Genomic DNA, 14,485 nt, shown 5'->3' with positions numbered 1-14,485 from the left:
AGAGAAGAGAGGCCAATGTGACCATTTGACATTAAGTCGATTCGATAGCAAATGACGAAAAGGGGCGGATTTGTTAGGTTTGTACTACATATGAACACTTTTCTCATTGTCCCCTGCAACGTGGCTGCTAGACCCTGCATGCAAAATCTTAAGGTCCTAGCTCATGTCCAAGGCTCCAAAGAAGGCTAAAAAGTAAAAAATCGATAACTAATCATGAATTGTCCTGCTTCTTACTGGCTATTACATCAACTTACGAGGTTCTTCTGTGTTCCACTATGGTGTTTTTAGTGTCTCCGCATATCGCAGCAAGCGACATAGCCTTCCACATGATAAATGTAACCGTTTCAGAGAGTAGAGCGGCCAATGTGACGATGTGACATTAAGTCGATTCGGTAGCAAATGACGAAAACGGTAGGATTTGTTGGATTTTTACTACATATGAACACTTTTCACATTCCCCCGTGCAACGTGGCTGCTAGTCCTCGTTGCATGCAAAATCTTAAGGTCATAGCTTATGTCCAAGGCACCAAAGCCGCCTAAAAATTGAAAAATCGATAACTAAACTTAAATTGTACTGCTTCTTACTGGCTATTACATCAACTAAGAATCTTCTTGTGTTCTACTATAGTGCTTTTAGTGTCTCCGAATATCGCAGCACGCGTCATAGCCTTCCACACGATAAATGTAACCGTTTCAGAGAGTAGAGCTGCCAATGTGACGTTCTGTCATTAAATCGATTCGATAGCATATGACGAAAACGGGCGGATTTCTTAGGTTTTTTCTACATATATATAGGTTTCAAATACTCCCTTGCGACGTGGCTGCTAGTCCTCCCTGCATGCAAAATCTTAAGGTCATAGCTTATGTCCAAGGCACCAAAGCCGCCTAAAAATTGAAAAATCGATAACTAAACTTAAATTGTACTGCTTCTTACTGGCTATTACATCAACTAAGAATCTTCTTGTGTTCTACTATAGTGCTTTTAGTGTCTCCGAATATCGCAGCACGCGTCATAGCCTTCCACACGATAAATGTAACCGTTTCAGAGAGTAGAGCTGCCAATGTGACGTTCTGTCATTAAATCGATTCGATAGCATATGACGAAAACGGGCGGATTTCTTAGGTTTTTTCTACATATATATAGGTTTCAAATACTCCCTTGCGACGTGGCTGCTAGTCCTCCCTGCATGCAAAATCTTAAGTTCGTAGTTCATGTCCAAGCCCCAAAGCCGACTAAAGAGTCAAAATCGATAACTTGAATTGTACTGCTTCTTACTGGATATTACATCAACTTAGAAGCTTCTTCTGTGTTCTACTATGGTGCTTTTAGTGTCTCCGCATATCGCAGTACGCGACATAGCTTTGCACTCGATAAATGTAACCGTTTCAGAGAGAAGAGCGGCCAATGTGACCATCTGACATTAAATCGATTCGATCGCAAATGACGAAAACGGTCGGATTTGTTAGGTTTTTACTACATATGAACTCTTTTCTCATTGTCCCCTGCAACGTGGCTGCTAGACCTCCCTTCATGCAAAATCTTAATGTCCTAGCTCATGTCCAAGGCTCCAGAGAAGGCTAAAAAGTAAAAAAATCGATAACTATACTTGAATTTTACTGCTGCATACAGGCTATTACATCTACTTAGTAGCTTCTTCTGTGTTCTACTATGGTGCTATTAGTGTCTCCGCATATCGCAGCACGCGACATAGCCTTCCACACGATAAATGTAACCGTTTCAAAGTGTAGAGCGGCCAATGTGACGAACTGACATAAAGTCGATTCGATAGCAAATGACGAAACCTGGCGGACTTCTTAGGTTTTTACTACATATGATCACTTTTCACATTCTCCCGTGCAACGTGGCTGCTAGTCGTCCCTGCATGCAAAATGGTAAGGACCTAGCTGATATCCAAGTCACCAAAGAAGGCTAAAAAGTCAAAAATCGATAAATAAACTTAAATTGTACTGCTTCTGACTGGCTATTACATCAACTTAGAAGCTTCTTCTGTGTTCTACTATGGTGCTTTTAGTGTCTCCGCATATCGCAGCACACGACATAGCTTTGCCCACGATAAATGTAACCGTTTCAGAGAGAAGAGCGGCCATTGTGGCGATCTGTTATTTCGTCGATTCGATAGTAGATGCCGAAAACGGGAGGATTTCTTAAGTTTTTACTACATATGATCAGTTTTCACACATTCTCGTGTAACGTGGCTCCCAGACCTCGTTTCATGCAAAATCGTAACGTCGTCAGTCATATCCCTGGCGCCATAGGCGGCTAATAAGTCAATAATCGATAGCTAAAACTTGAATTGTACTGCTTCTTACTGGCCGATTACATCAACTTAGAGCCGGCCGCGGTGGTCAAGAAGTTCAGGCGCTCAGTCCGGAACCGCGGGACTGCTACGCTCGGAGGTTCGAATCCTGCTCGGGCATGGATGTGTTTAATGTCCTTAGGTTAGTTAGGTTTAAGGAGTTCTACGCTCTAGGGGACTGATGAAAGCAGATGTTAAGTCCCATAGTGCTCAGAGCCATTTGAACCAATAACTTAGAAGCTTCTTCTGTGTTCTATGGAGTTGCTATTAGTGCCTCCGCATGCCGCAGCCAGGGACATAAGTTTCCAGACGATAAATGTAACTGTTTTATAGAGAAAAGCATCCAATGTGACGATATGTCATTACGTCGATTCGACGGCAATTGACGAAAACGGGACGATTTCTTAGGTTTTTACAACACATGAACACTTTTCCAATTCTATCGTGTAACGTGTCTTCCAGACTTCGTTTCATGCCAAATCTTAAGGTCGTCGGACATGTCTGAGGCACCAAAGCCGGATAATAAGTCAATAATCGATTACTAAAACTTGAATTTTACTGCTTCTTACTGGCTGATTACATCAACTTATAAGTTTCTTCTGTGTTTTACTGTGTTGCTATTAGTGCCTCCGCATACCGCAGCACACAAAGTAAGTTTGAAGACGATGAAGGTAACCGCTTCACAGAGAAATTTCAAATTCTGTGTCTGTGTCTATTGCCTGCTCATATTGTTTAAAGCAGGTTGCTCTAAATGCCCAGTGGATCTGATTCCCTTGATACCTATTCTAAACAATCTCGGATTGGTAAAGACCAAGCTCTGCTTATACTTATAGTCTGGGAAGTTGACATATCTTAGACAGTAAAATATGATGGTTAAAGATGTCCACTGAGTATTCCCATATACACTGAAGTTAGCTTTGAACAACAAATTATTAATTGGCCACCTACTCTTGACTCAATAGCTACTAAGATCTTTCACTAGTGAAGGAGGTGACGACGTTGTTATGTCCACTAGAGGCTTCTGTAGTTTGCTGAAAATGATGTGATATAATTGTGCCTTGTGATTTTCTGTGGAGTTCCAGAGTAAGTTCTATACTGGTGCAGGACATTCATTCGTGCTGTTCTCATTCGAGGCAATCCTGGATTCTGAATCTCAAGCACCAGAGGATTATAAACAGCAATGCAACCTCTGTCTTCCTGGCTGTGCACTATTTCAAAGTGCTCTGGTTGACAGTCTCTTCTCATTGTGCAGTGCTTGTAGATTATTGTAAATGGATTATCTGCATTATTTAGAACATCTCATTCTAAACTTTCTAAAGAACGAGACTTTTCTGTCATGACCACTTTTTGTGTGAGGTGATAAATACCAGGAATTTGATTGCATTTTGAGAACCTAATGGTAACTAACATTATTGTCTATGTAAATTAATGGAACTGGATTTTTCCTGAGGTCAGCAGTTTTCCGAAGGTCGTCGTTTTTCCCGAGGTCGTCGTTTTTCCCCGAGGTCGGCGTTTTTCCCCGAGGTCGGCGTTTTTCCCCGAGGTGGGCGTTTTTCCCCGAGGTCGGCGTTTTTTCCCAACAGCGGCGTTTTTCCCCGATGTCGGCGTTTTTCCACGATGTCGTCGTTTTTCCCCAAGGTCGGCGTTTTTCCACGATGTCGTCGTTTTTCCCAAGGTCGGCGTTTTCCCCCGAGGTCGGCGTTTTCCCCCGAGGTCGGCGTTTTTCCCCGAGGTCGGCGTTTTTGCCCCGAGGTCGGCGTTTTTGCCCCAAGGGCGGCGTTTTTCCCCGAGGTCGGCGTTTTTGCCCTAAGGTCGGCGTTTTTCCCCGAGGTCGACGTTTTTTCCCGAGGTCTGCGTTTTTGCCCCGAGGTCGGATCAAAGATTTTTTTTCCCGAGGTCTAGAAATCTATCGATATATTGAAAATCCAAAGTATTTTCATATATGTAGACTATACTGTTATGTCATGTCATCTTGAAACATTTATCCGACCACTAGATAATGGTATTTATCAAGATAGCGATATATTTCGTTATATCTATTTATTTCGATAATCGTTTTCTTAGGGGTACAGATTTATTTTGAGATGTCCATACTTTTCCCATTATCGATTCAATTCGATATATCGACTTACGTAGATGCGCACATTAAATCATGATATCGATTTATTTCGAGATATCTATCTATATTGAGGAGTCTATTTATTTCGAGATACCGATTGATTTAGAGTATCCGATTATATCGAGATATCGATTTATTTTGATATACCGACACAATTAAGGTTGTCTATATATTTCCAGGTATCGATATATTTCCATGTATTGGTGTACTACAGATTTCGATTCTTATCGAGATATCGATATAATTCAAGGTACCTCCATATCTCTAGTAATCCATAAATTTCTAGATATCGCTATTTTGAGAGATATCTTTAGATTACGTGGTACCAATATATTTCGAGATATCGATATATTTCTGTACCTCAATTTATCTAGATATGTCGACTAGCATCGAGATTTCGGTCTATATGGTAAGCCGAAATGCGTCTAGATGTCGATATACTTCGGGATATCGACTCATTTCGGTGTAGCGGTTGTTTGGAGGTGTCGATTTATTTCGAGGTTTCGATTTATTTCACGGTGTCGATTTATTTCGAGGTTGCGATTTTTCGAGGGTTGCGATTTATTTCGAGGTGGCGATTTATTTCGAGGTGGCGATTTATTTCGAGGTGTGGATTTATTTCGAGGTGTCGATGTATTTCTAGGTGACGATATATTTCGATGTTACTTGTCGACTGCATCAGCTTAGAACCTATTTCGTACAGAGTGGTGCGACTGCATACCTCAGCAGGCGACATTGATATCCAAACGATGAATTTTACCGTTTCCGAGAGAAAAGCGTGCGGTGTGATGAATTGGCACTACTTCATTATGAAAACAAATCACGAAAACGTGAGGTTTTCTTCGGTTTTTCTGCCACTGCTGCCAACTTTCAGCCCACCCCCTCCTCCCCTTCCCCAGTCGTGGCGATCAGCTTTTTTGATGGAAATGGACACAGGAAAGTAATAACGTTCCATGAAATCCCATTCTAGGGACGTTCAAGGGTAAATGTTCCAGACGGTTTATTTGCATTAAGACACGCATACTGCGCATCTACAATGTCACATCTGCCAGATCGTTTCTATTGTCAACAGTGGAAAACAAAACAGCGTACTGAAGAAGCCATAGTGAGACGCGGTTTTTGGTAGACGAAATAATAGGAATACTCTAGCCATTGATAATGATGATCTAATGAGAATTCTGTTATTGTTTTGAAAGATGCATTTAAATATGCATTGAACGTAGCTCCAAATTATTTTGAGAATTATAATTGCGGTATTATGAATCTACATTGGAGATTTTGTAATGCAAAACATTTCGATCTGAGAATACTTTACGTGATAGTACGGCATTGACCTTGTGTGTCATTAGGGTAAAGTTAATTTGCCGCCATTCACATAAAATTTATCCGCCATTAACATAAAATCTATTTTTCAGCGTACTGCAATAAGGACTCACTTCAGATGATTGGACAATTAAAGAGAACTCAAACCGTTATTTTAATAGTATTCGTAGGTCCATTGCAGCATTTACCGTGGACAGTCCCTGAGCCTAGACTGTCAGTTTTATGTAGGGAGTACTACTTTAAAAAAGCACTCCGTGTTCAGGTCACAAGTGGCCAATCAGGACCATCCGACCGCCACGTCATTCTCACTGAGGGTGGAGGAGGAGCTGGCTCTCCCACTCGTTGTGGTAGTTTCCTTTGACTGGAGCCGCTACTATTCGGACGAGTAGTTCCTCAATTGGCATCGGAAGGCTGAGTGCAACCCGAAAAATGCCAACAGCGCATAGCGGCCCATATGGTCACCCATCCAAGTGCCGACCACGCCCGAAAGTGCTAAACTTCAGTTATCTGACGGGAACCGGTGTATCCACTGCGGCAAGGCCATTGCCCCTACCACTTTTTATGATATTTTTGATCGTAGTTCAGGTCTGATGGCTGGGAAGAATGGACGTTTACCATGTTATGCACATTTATATTTTCACTACGTCGACACAGCTGGTCCAATTACGACCACAGGTGATGGTAGCCATAATGATCGTGCCAAGCATCCCGTGTACATTAGTTACACCCAAGTGTGTGGGCATCACAGCATTCGTGACATTTAAATTTGTTACTTCTTTGCTACTATATTCGCAATAAATTTTGCAGACAGTATCCGCATATGACGCTGAATGTACCTACAAAATTATATCATTGTACGACACATGTTTCGGGAGATACGTCATAAAAACTCAGGACAAGGCCAGACGCTGCATAGTACGGACGTGGACGCACAGCTCTAAATAAATGCCTGGTCAACACCAAGCTTTTCCGCTAGTCATCTATAAAGATAAAAAATCCCCAATATTGTCTACCAGCGTATTTTTGAAAAACCTTTATTTTGTCATCCATTTTTTTCCTGTAAAAATCGTAAAAGCCGTGCATCATTGTGTTTTTAAAAAGCGTTTCTTATTGTCATCTCTTTTTATGTATTTTAAACCATCTATCGCTTGTGTAACCTGTGGCTACAAGTCCATTCCCTTTATGGTGTAATCGAAATAATAAACAACGCAAAAAAGTGTGGGTCAATTTCTTCCTCATTTTTCGGAACTTCTGATAATAGTAAATCGTTGGCTCTTTGAGGGCGTGGTAGGTACATACAAGAGATTAGTGTAAGATTAGAATTTGGGTTAGATGCAGTGCCAGGAGGTTCTGTTTCTATCTGGCTAGCTTCAGAGTACTTCACCATCTACGAAGTGATGCGTTTCATTGTGAATGGTGTGTTCTGTGCTAGGTCTACCCTTTTACTGCACAATGCTGTTCCTTCGATGCTATTAAAACCAGGATGTTATCAAAATATATGCACAGTGGCAGACTGGAGTCTGCAGAAATATTTCCAGTGGTGGGGAGGGGGGAAGGCGCGTCGGGGCTGGAGTGCATGATTCTGAAACTGGCACTCTGTGTACAAATCAGCTGGTCAGTTACGAGGTGCATCAAGCTACAAGACCCTAACTCTATAAGCGCTACAACTGGCCAAAGCTAAGGTTTATCAGTATTGTGGAGAATTCTTATCTGGAAGAGTGTACTGTAACGAATAGAAACTCTTTACTCCAGATTCCAGGGAGGGTTGGGGGCGATGGGTGAAAGTGCCCTTTTGCCTATCCTCCCCTCCCGACCTCCTCCCCACCCCCTCCCCTTCACCCTCGCAGACGCCAATGGCTGGCCCGTTCATTTTGAGAACATCAGAGCTCCAGTAACCTTTCTGAGAAACTGTTCTTGTTGTCCTTGTGCGTCAATCTTACCACTCAGAACACCAGTGGGAATGTTGGTTATCGCTGAAATAACTGGTTTTCGGCTCTTATCAGTTTCCCAACCCTTCTTTAAGCTAATTGTTAAAGCCCGTCACAATACCAGTTCTTGTAATAACCGATTTTCAGTCTTTTATTTACATTATTTTCTCTAGTAAACGTAGAAATCAAACAAAGATTAAACAATTTTTACTTTCTCAGTTTCTTGATAAATGGAATCAAAATGTCAAATTAAATACCCTTATGATGACCTGCAGCCGTTCAGAACGAAATTAGAATTATATTAATACCGTCAGCTGCTCACGTGTGTCGATATATATCAACGGCGACAGGTGACAATGTGTGCACGTCTGGGACTCGAACCCGGGATCTCCTGCTTACATGGCAGTTGCTCTGCCCATCTGAGCCACCGAGGGCACAGACGATAGTGTGACTGCAGGTACTATCTCGCGCACGCCTCCCGCGAGACTCACATTCTCACCTTGCATGTCCACACACTACATTCGTAGTGTCCCACACCGACACACTCATTACTCGTGGAACACATTCTTACCAAGTCCAGTTCGGGGAATACGTGTGCATCTTCACAGAAGAAGGTCATGGCTGGTATTGCCAGAACCATATACTTATATTGATATGAACATGTCTTCCACGAGGAATGAGTGTGTTGGAGTGGGACTCTACGACTGTAGTGTATGGACATTCAAGGTGAGAATGTGAGTCTCGCAGGAGGCGTGCGCGAGATAGTCCCTGCAGTCGAACCATACACTGTGTCCTCTGTGCCTCAGATGGATAGAGCGTCTGTCATTTTAGCAAGAGATCCCGGGTTCGAGTCCCGGTCGCGGCCCTTATTTTCACTTGTCCACGTTGATATTTATCAACGCCCGCGAGCAACTGACGGTATTAATATAATTCTAATTTCTTTAAATTAAATAGTCAAATAAAACTTTGTCCGATCTTCGCTGCTGGCGAGTGCTTCTATACTACAGAAAACTGGCAATATTATCCTACTGATTATAGTTTTTAGAAGCTCTGCTCAAAAATTATATTGTAATCGGTTATCACAGCACTATGCAGGCATTACGTATAGTCCAGCGATAAAGAGTGAAAACTGCGGCAGGAGAACTCTCTTTTTCGTTTTAATTTCTCTATTTTTAAGGGCTAAAAGCAGATAACGGCATACTACGTAGACACAGCAGCAGATCAGGCACTTTCTACTTTTATCCAGAACTATGAATGATTTGTTAAATTTTAACTTTTTTCCTTGTATGATGTCGCAAGTCGACCAAATCTAACTTTGTTCTTCACTCGTACCGCATATCGTAAAATACTTCCAGACTTCCAGATGGTGCCATTCTATGTTACAACTGACGTTCGACAACAGCGAGAAACTGTGTCCAGTCTCGCGGTCTGCTTGTATAACAGGCACAGTATTGTCTCGGCAATGTTGGACCAATCCATTTGTTGCTCGTTTCTATCAGCAGTGTTATTAAAGTGGCATACATAACTTTTCCCATTTTTTTCTGTAATAACGCCGTATTTCAGTGCTATGGAAATCTTACGAATAAAAATTACTCGTCTTTTTTTAAAAAGGTTTATTTGAAAACTAAAAATTTTACTACGACATCTGTGGCTAATTGATATATCTGTTTTTACGTGGTTATCAGGAAAAAATGAAAAGATACTTGTTATAACCGAGAGCAAACAAATACTGAAAGACATCGGTTATTCAGAACTAAAATACCCATGTCGTTTTAACTGATCGGTTTTTCTATCTATAAACTGCAGTGTCGCCATAGAAAAGTGTGTCGCTCCATCAATGTCCATAGCAACTTTGAGATATGTGTTTATGCGCAATATCGGCAAATGGAAACACGAAGAGGTAATAAGCACCTGAGCGATAGAATTTATTTCACAGTCAGAAAAGTCGAGTGACAGGCAAGACTGAATCACTGTAATAGAAATTATATGGAAAGCTGTGTAAAGGAAAATTTCCAGTTCTTTCGTGGATTCCAAAATTGAAGCAAATTCCGGGACACCAAGGTGACATAGTCTTATACGGATAGTATTCCATGACTAACGTAATTGGCCCATATACTGTACTGGTATACGGATAATATTACACGACTAACGTAATTTACCTGAAATAATTTACAAACATGTTACTGTAACATTCGCTACTACTCATTACGCTAATTCACCTTCAGCCATTAAGCGCAAATCTCAGTTATGATACGTGCGCCAAACAAAAATTTATCAACCTAGTACCTCAAGACAACTACAAACGATCATTGTGTGCAAAATAAATAGAACACTTCATAAGAAGAACATGACGGGTTTTAATCATTCCCACCGCAAAGGATGAAAAATTCAGGCTCGCACACAAGACCACTTGATAACTAACCAGAAATTCAGATTAGTTGTAGCTTCGGTGACAATCGCCTTTTTTACATTTTCCCCGTAAACTAGATAATTATGAAACGTAAGCAACTACTGTAAAATATCTGCGGCAACGGCCTTGCCGCGGAGGTTGCATCGGTTCACGTGGGATCACCGAAGTTAAGTGCGTTGTCGGGCGTTGAAGGCACTTGGATGGGTGATCATCCAGGCCGCCATGCGCTCTTGCCATTTCTCGGGGTGCACTCAGCCTCATGATGCCAATCGAGGAGCTACTCGACCCAATAGTAGCGGCTCCGGTCAAAAAATACCAACATAACGACCGGGAGAGCAGTGTGCTGACCCCCGCCCCTCCTGTTCGCATCCTCCACGGATGATGACACGGCGGTCGGATGGTGCTGTCCCAGTAGGTCACTCGTGGCCTGAAGACGGAGTGCTTACAAAGCAAACTACTCTCCAGTGGATGGTCGTACTACTGAGACCTTGATGCCTGGCATCAATAACAGATGGCAACACAAGAGGTTGGCTTACGCCTACTGCCGAATTTTGCGATCTGTCGTAAGCCTGCGTAAGCACGTAGGGCCTTCCGTCTTAAGTGCAAGCATATCCATTGCGTTTTCTGTCAAGCGACTTGAGTGGAATATTTCATTATTTCTGAAATTTTATAGAAATGTTTTTCGTTGTATATCCTCACCATCGGTACTGAATTTACTGTAAAATTACTTGCTCACTTTTCGGAACTTCCGTTCATAGTAAATCGATACTATTTGAAGCCGTGGTAGACACGAGTCTAGTGTGCTTCACCTTCAGCACCTTCTGTGTCAGTCTCGGTTAATATGTCGCTGATTTCACAACGAACAGTTCGTTGTCTACTGAGTATACTGTCTGTTGCACGACACTATCCCTCCCACGCTGCTAAATGTAGGTCGTCGGCAAAATATGACTGCAGTGGAACAAGGGCGTCTGCAGAAATTTCCCCAGGAGGTGGTGGTGGCATTGGTAGTGGTGTGTGTGTGTGTGTGTGTGTGTGTGTGTGTGTGTGTGTGTGTGTGTGTGTGGAGGACTATTACTATGAAACTCACACAGTCCAGACCGCCAAGGAAAATAAACCTTGAGATTTGGAAAGAGTGTTGATCTTATACCGCTTATACTGCATATTTCAAAATTCCACCTCTAAGGGGGAGACGCAGGACATGAAAGGATTTCTGAATCATGTAGCTATTAAGGTAATTTTGAAGCTAGGCATACGAACATTTGTATCTGGTTTCTAGGTCAGAAATAAAGAAATATGTGTTCCAGTATCTTTGGGAATTTAACCTCTATGAGGTGAAATAGTGGATGAACATTTTATTTTGAGATAAATAATTATGGAAGAACTATGAAAGTATTTTTAAGGCTACATCTACGAAAATTGGTATTTGACTTCAAGGCTACAAATAAGAAAATACGTGTTTCGGTGTTTTTGGAAGTTCAACCCCTAAGGGGATGAAATAGAGTGAGCTGGTGCGTTTCTGGCGCCAGTTTCCGTCGATCGTTGTTTCGATCTTTGAGTCGCGGTCCAGAGGACACTGCTCCCTAAGCGACTGTAGTAGTTCTCTGTGCAGCCCAACATCGGGCTTACCACGCTTACACTGGACACAGTTGCCAACAAATCGCCTGCCATCGCGATATAGGTTGGGCCAAAACATGTATTCCTGAACTCGGTTCAAGGTCTTGAAGAACCCCAAATGACCCCCGTCCGCCGACTCGTGGAAATATCTGAGTGCCATGCTAACTCGTTCCTGTGGAATAGAGACCTTCACTTGGCCACGGTTGGCTCCCCCTTTACACAAGAGGCCCGCACGAAGGCAACAGCTAGTGACGACGTCGCCATCCACAAACTGCTGCATATTCGGTCCCCACCCGGCGTCCTCGGCCTGTTTGCCGGCTAAGTCGAAGAAGAAGCCGGGTGTCTCGGAGAGAAGGAAATTCACCCCCAGATCCGGCTCCACGTTTCTGAAAATGGTTCATTATGAAAGCATTATGAAAGCATATCTGACAATTCGTATTCGGCTAATCTGTTACAATTTTTAAAAACTACGTGTTTCACTGGTTTTTAACTTCGAGCATAAGGGGATGAAAATTTTAGTGAAATATTTATTGCGTTATATTAAAATATTTTAAATCTGCATCTACGAAAACCGGTATTTCACTTCTCAATTAGATATAAAGAAATATGCGTTATACAAACAAGAATACAAACGGCTTGATTAACAAAAACCTTGGACCCCAGCTGTCAGCATTGCTTTTTGGTCATTCAGCAAAAGACCATGCTTCAACGGCGTTAAGTTTAGAAAAGTTTAGAAAGTGTTGCAGTTTATAAAAGACATAAAAAAAACGATTAAAGAAAAAATGCTTTGCAGACCATGAACGGTCTAAGCAAGTAAAGAAGCGGATGATAAGCTAGCTCTTTATGCAAATAAGTTGGTCAGTTTAAGTTCCGAGACATGTCATGCAGCAGGAACGGAATCCTATAGTTGCTACGATTGGCTAAAGGAAAAGTTTTGCAGAATCACGCGAAATCACTTCTGCAAGTGGCTGAGAATCTCGTAATGAATAAAAATTCTGTACTGAGAATTCCAAGGTGGGAGAGGCGAGATTCCTCCCCCCCCCCCTTCCCCCTTCTCAGAATCCTATCCTTCTTTACCTACAGCAAAAAATAAATAAATAAATAAAACTAGAGAAATTTCTACTGTGAAACTATTTGCATACAAGAGAACGGCCATTAAAATTTAACTCTTCAAAGTTTTAAGCCCTGCCCCGTTCGAAAATTCAATTTCTTTGTAGTTGCATTTTTTAAAGGTGTACTTGTCTAGACTCCTGGAACGGAAAGGTTTTTTTTTTTTTTAATCCGTGCTTTACAAAAGTTTCTACAGTCCATTGTTTGAAGCAGTGTCACGGCTGCCATGAGCCGCGCGGGGTACCCGCCATGTGTCCAACGCCTTGTCACGGTTCGCGCGGCTCCCCCCGTTGGAGGTTCGAGTCCTCCCTCGGGCATGGTTGTGTGTGTGTTGTCCTTAGCATAAGTTACTGTAAGTAGTGTGCAAACATACGGACTGATGGTTCAAATGGCTCTGAGCACTTTGGGACTTAACATCTGAGGTCATCAGTTTCCTAGAACTTAGAACGACTTAAACGTAACTAAATTAAGGACATCACACACATCCATGCTCGAGGCAGGATTTGAACCTGCGACCGTAGCGGTCGCGTGGCTCCCGACTGAAGTGCCTACAACCGCTCGGCCACATCGGCCGGTCTATCATGTATTCTAGAAGAGCTGCACGGTCGTCAGTGGCGCCTGTTCTTTCTAGAACAGTTACTATCTTCATATCTATGGTTAAACGTCACCCAGCCATTGACCTTCGTCTGTGCGAATGCGCACAGGCTACCGGAAATCTTACGGGAATCGTCACCTTAGTGTGAGCCAGTAATGAGTGGATGGACAAATACCTATTAAGTACATTACGTATGCGGATTGTGGGCGGTTCGGGGTGTGAGTCTCACGGGAAGCGTGCGAGGGATAAATTCCTGCAGTCGTGCTGTTCATTTGTGCCCTCGATAGCTCAGATGGATTGAGCGTCTGCCTTGTAAGCAGGAGATCCTGGGTTCGAGTCCCAGTAGCGGCACACTTTTCAGCTGTCCCCATCAAAGTATATCAACAACACCTGTCGCCAGCTGAGGGTTTCAATTAATTATCAGTTGTGTAGGTGATTCGATGAACCCTTTGCCAGGCACTTAAATGTGTTTTGCAGGGTATCCATATAGATGTAGATGATAACTCGTCCCGTGTCGCACGTGCTCAAAAGGATTCATACTGCAGAATGCATGCAAACATACTCACCGAAAATACGGACGAATATCAAGTGCAGGCTGCCGAGTGCTGCATATCCAGCTTAGACAGATCGGCTTTTCCTGCCAAGAAGAACAGGAAGTTGCTGTCTAGGAACAATCAGAGGTAGAGGAAGGGCTGATAAATACTCCTTGAATTGCAGACTAAACGTAAATAACGAAAATACATTTTTGGTAAAAATTGGTCAAAACATAATCGTTTGCCCTCCGTATTGGATTAGCTGTTTTGAATATTGAAAATCTGACTTCAGATTCGTTTTCAGCGACATTAAGAATATATGTGTAACACTCAGTTCATGCAAATCGAAGTAATAATATAACTAAATGTTTTCTCTAAACTTTGAACACTTTTTTTTTCGAGTAACGATTTTCTCAGAACGGCATGCAGCATAAATTAAAAGTGGTTCGATCTCTTAACTTCTACCTCTGACCCCTAAAAGTAAACACTTTTCTTAGGAACTTATAGCTATAATATGACATTTGTTAATATTAAC

The 14,485-nt window shown here is 42.2% G+C and overlaps 1 non-coding gene across 1 annotated transcript; it reads left to right on the top strand.

Annotated features, from left to right (window-relative positions):
- Window positions 1-13,693: 13,693 nt before the first annotated feature.
- Trnat-ugu (transfer RNA threonine (anticodon UGU)) lies at window positions 13,694-13,768 on the top strand. The gene has a single exon. It is a non-coding gene; the product is annotated as a tRNA-Thr (tRNA).
- Window positions 13,769-14,485: the final 717 nt, after the last annotated feature.

Source organism: Schistocerca gregaria, unplaced genomic scaffold (genome assembly GCF_023897955.1).
Source record: "Schistocerca gregaria isolate iqSchGreg1 unplaced genomic scaffold, iqSchGreg1.2 ptg000261l, whole genome shotgun sequence".
NCBI lineage: Eukaryota > Metazoa > Arthropoda > Insecta > Orthoptera > Acrididae > Schistocerca > Schistocerca gregaria.
The sequence above is the reverse complement of the archived record's forward strand: the minus strand, read 5'-3'. Positions and strand labels throughout refer to the sequence as shown.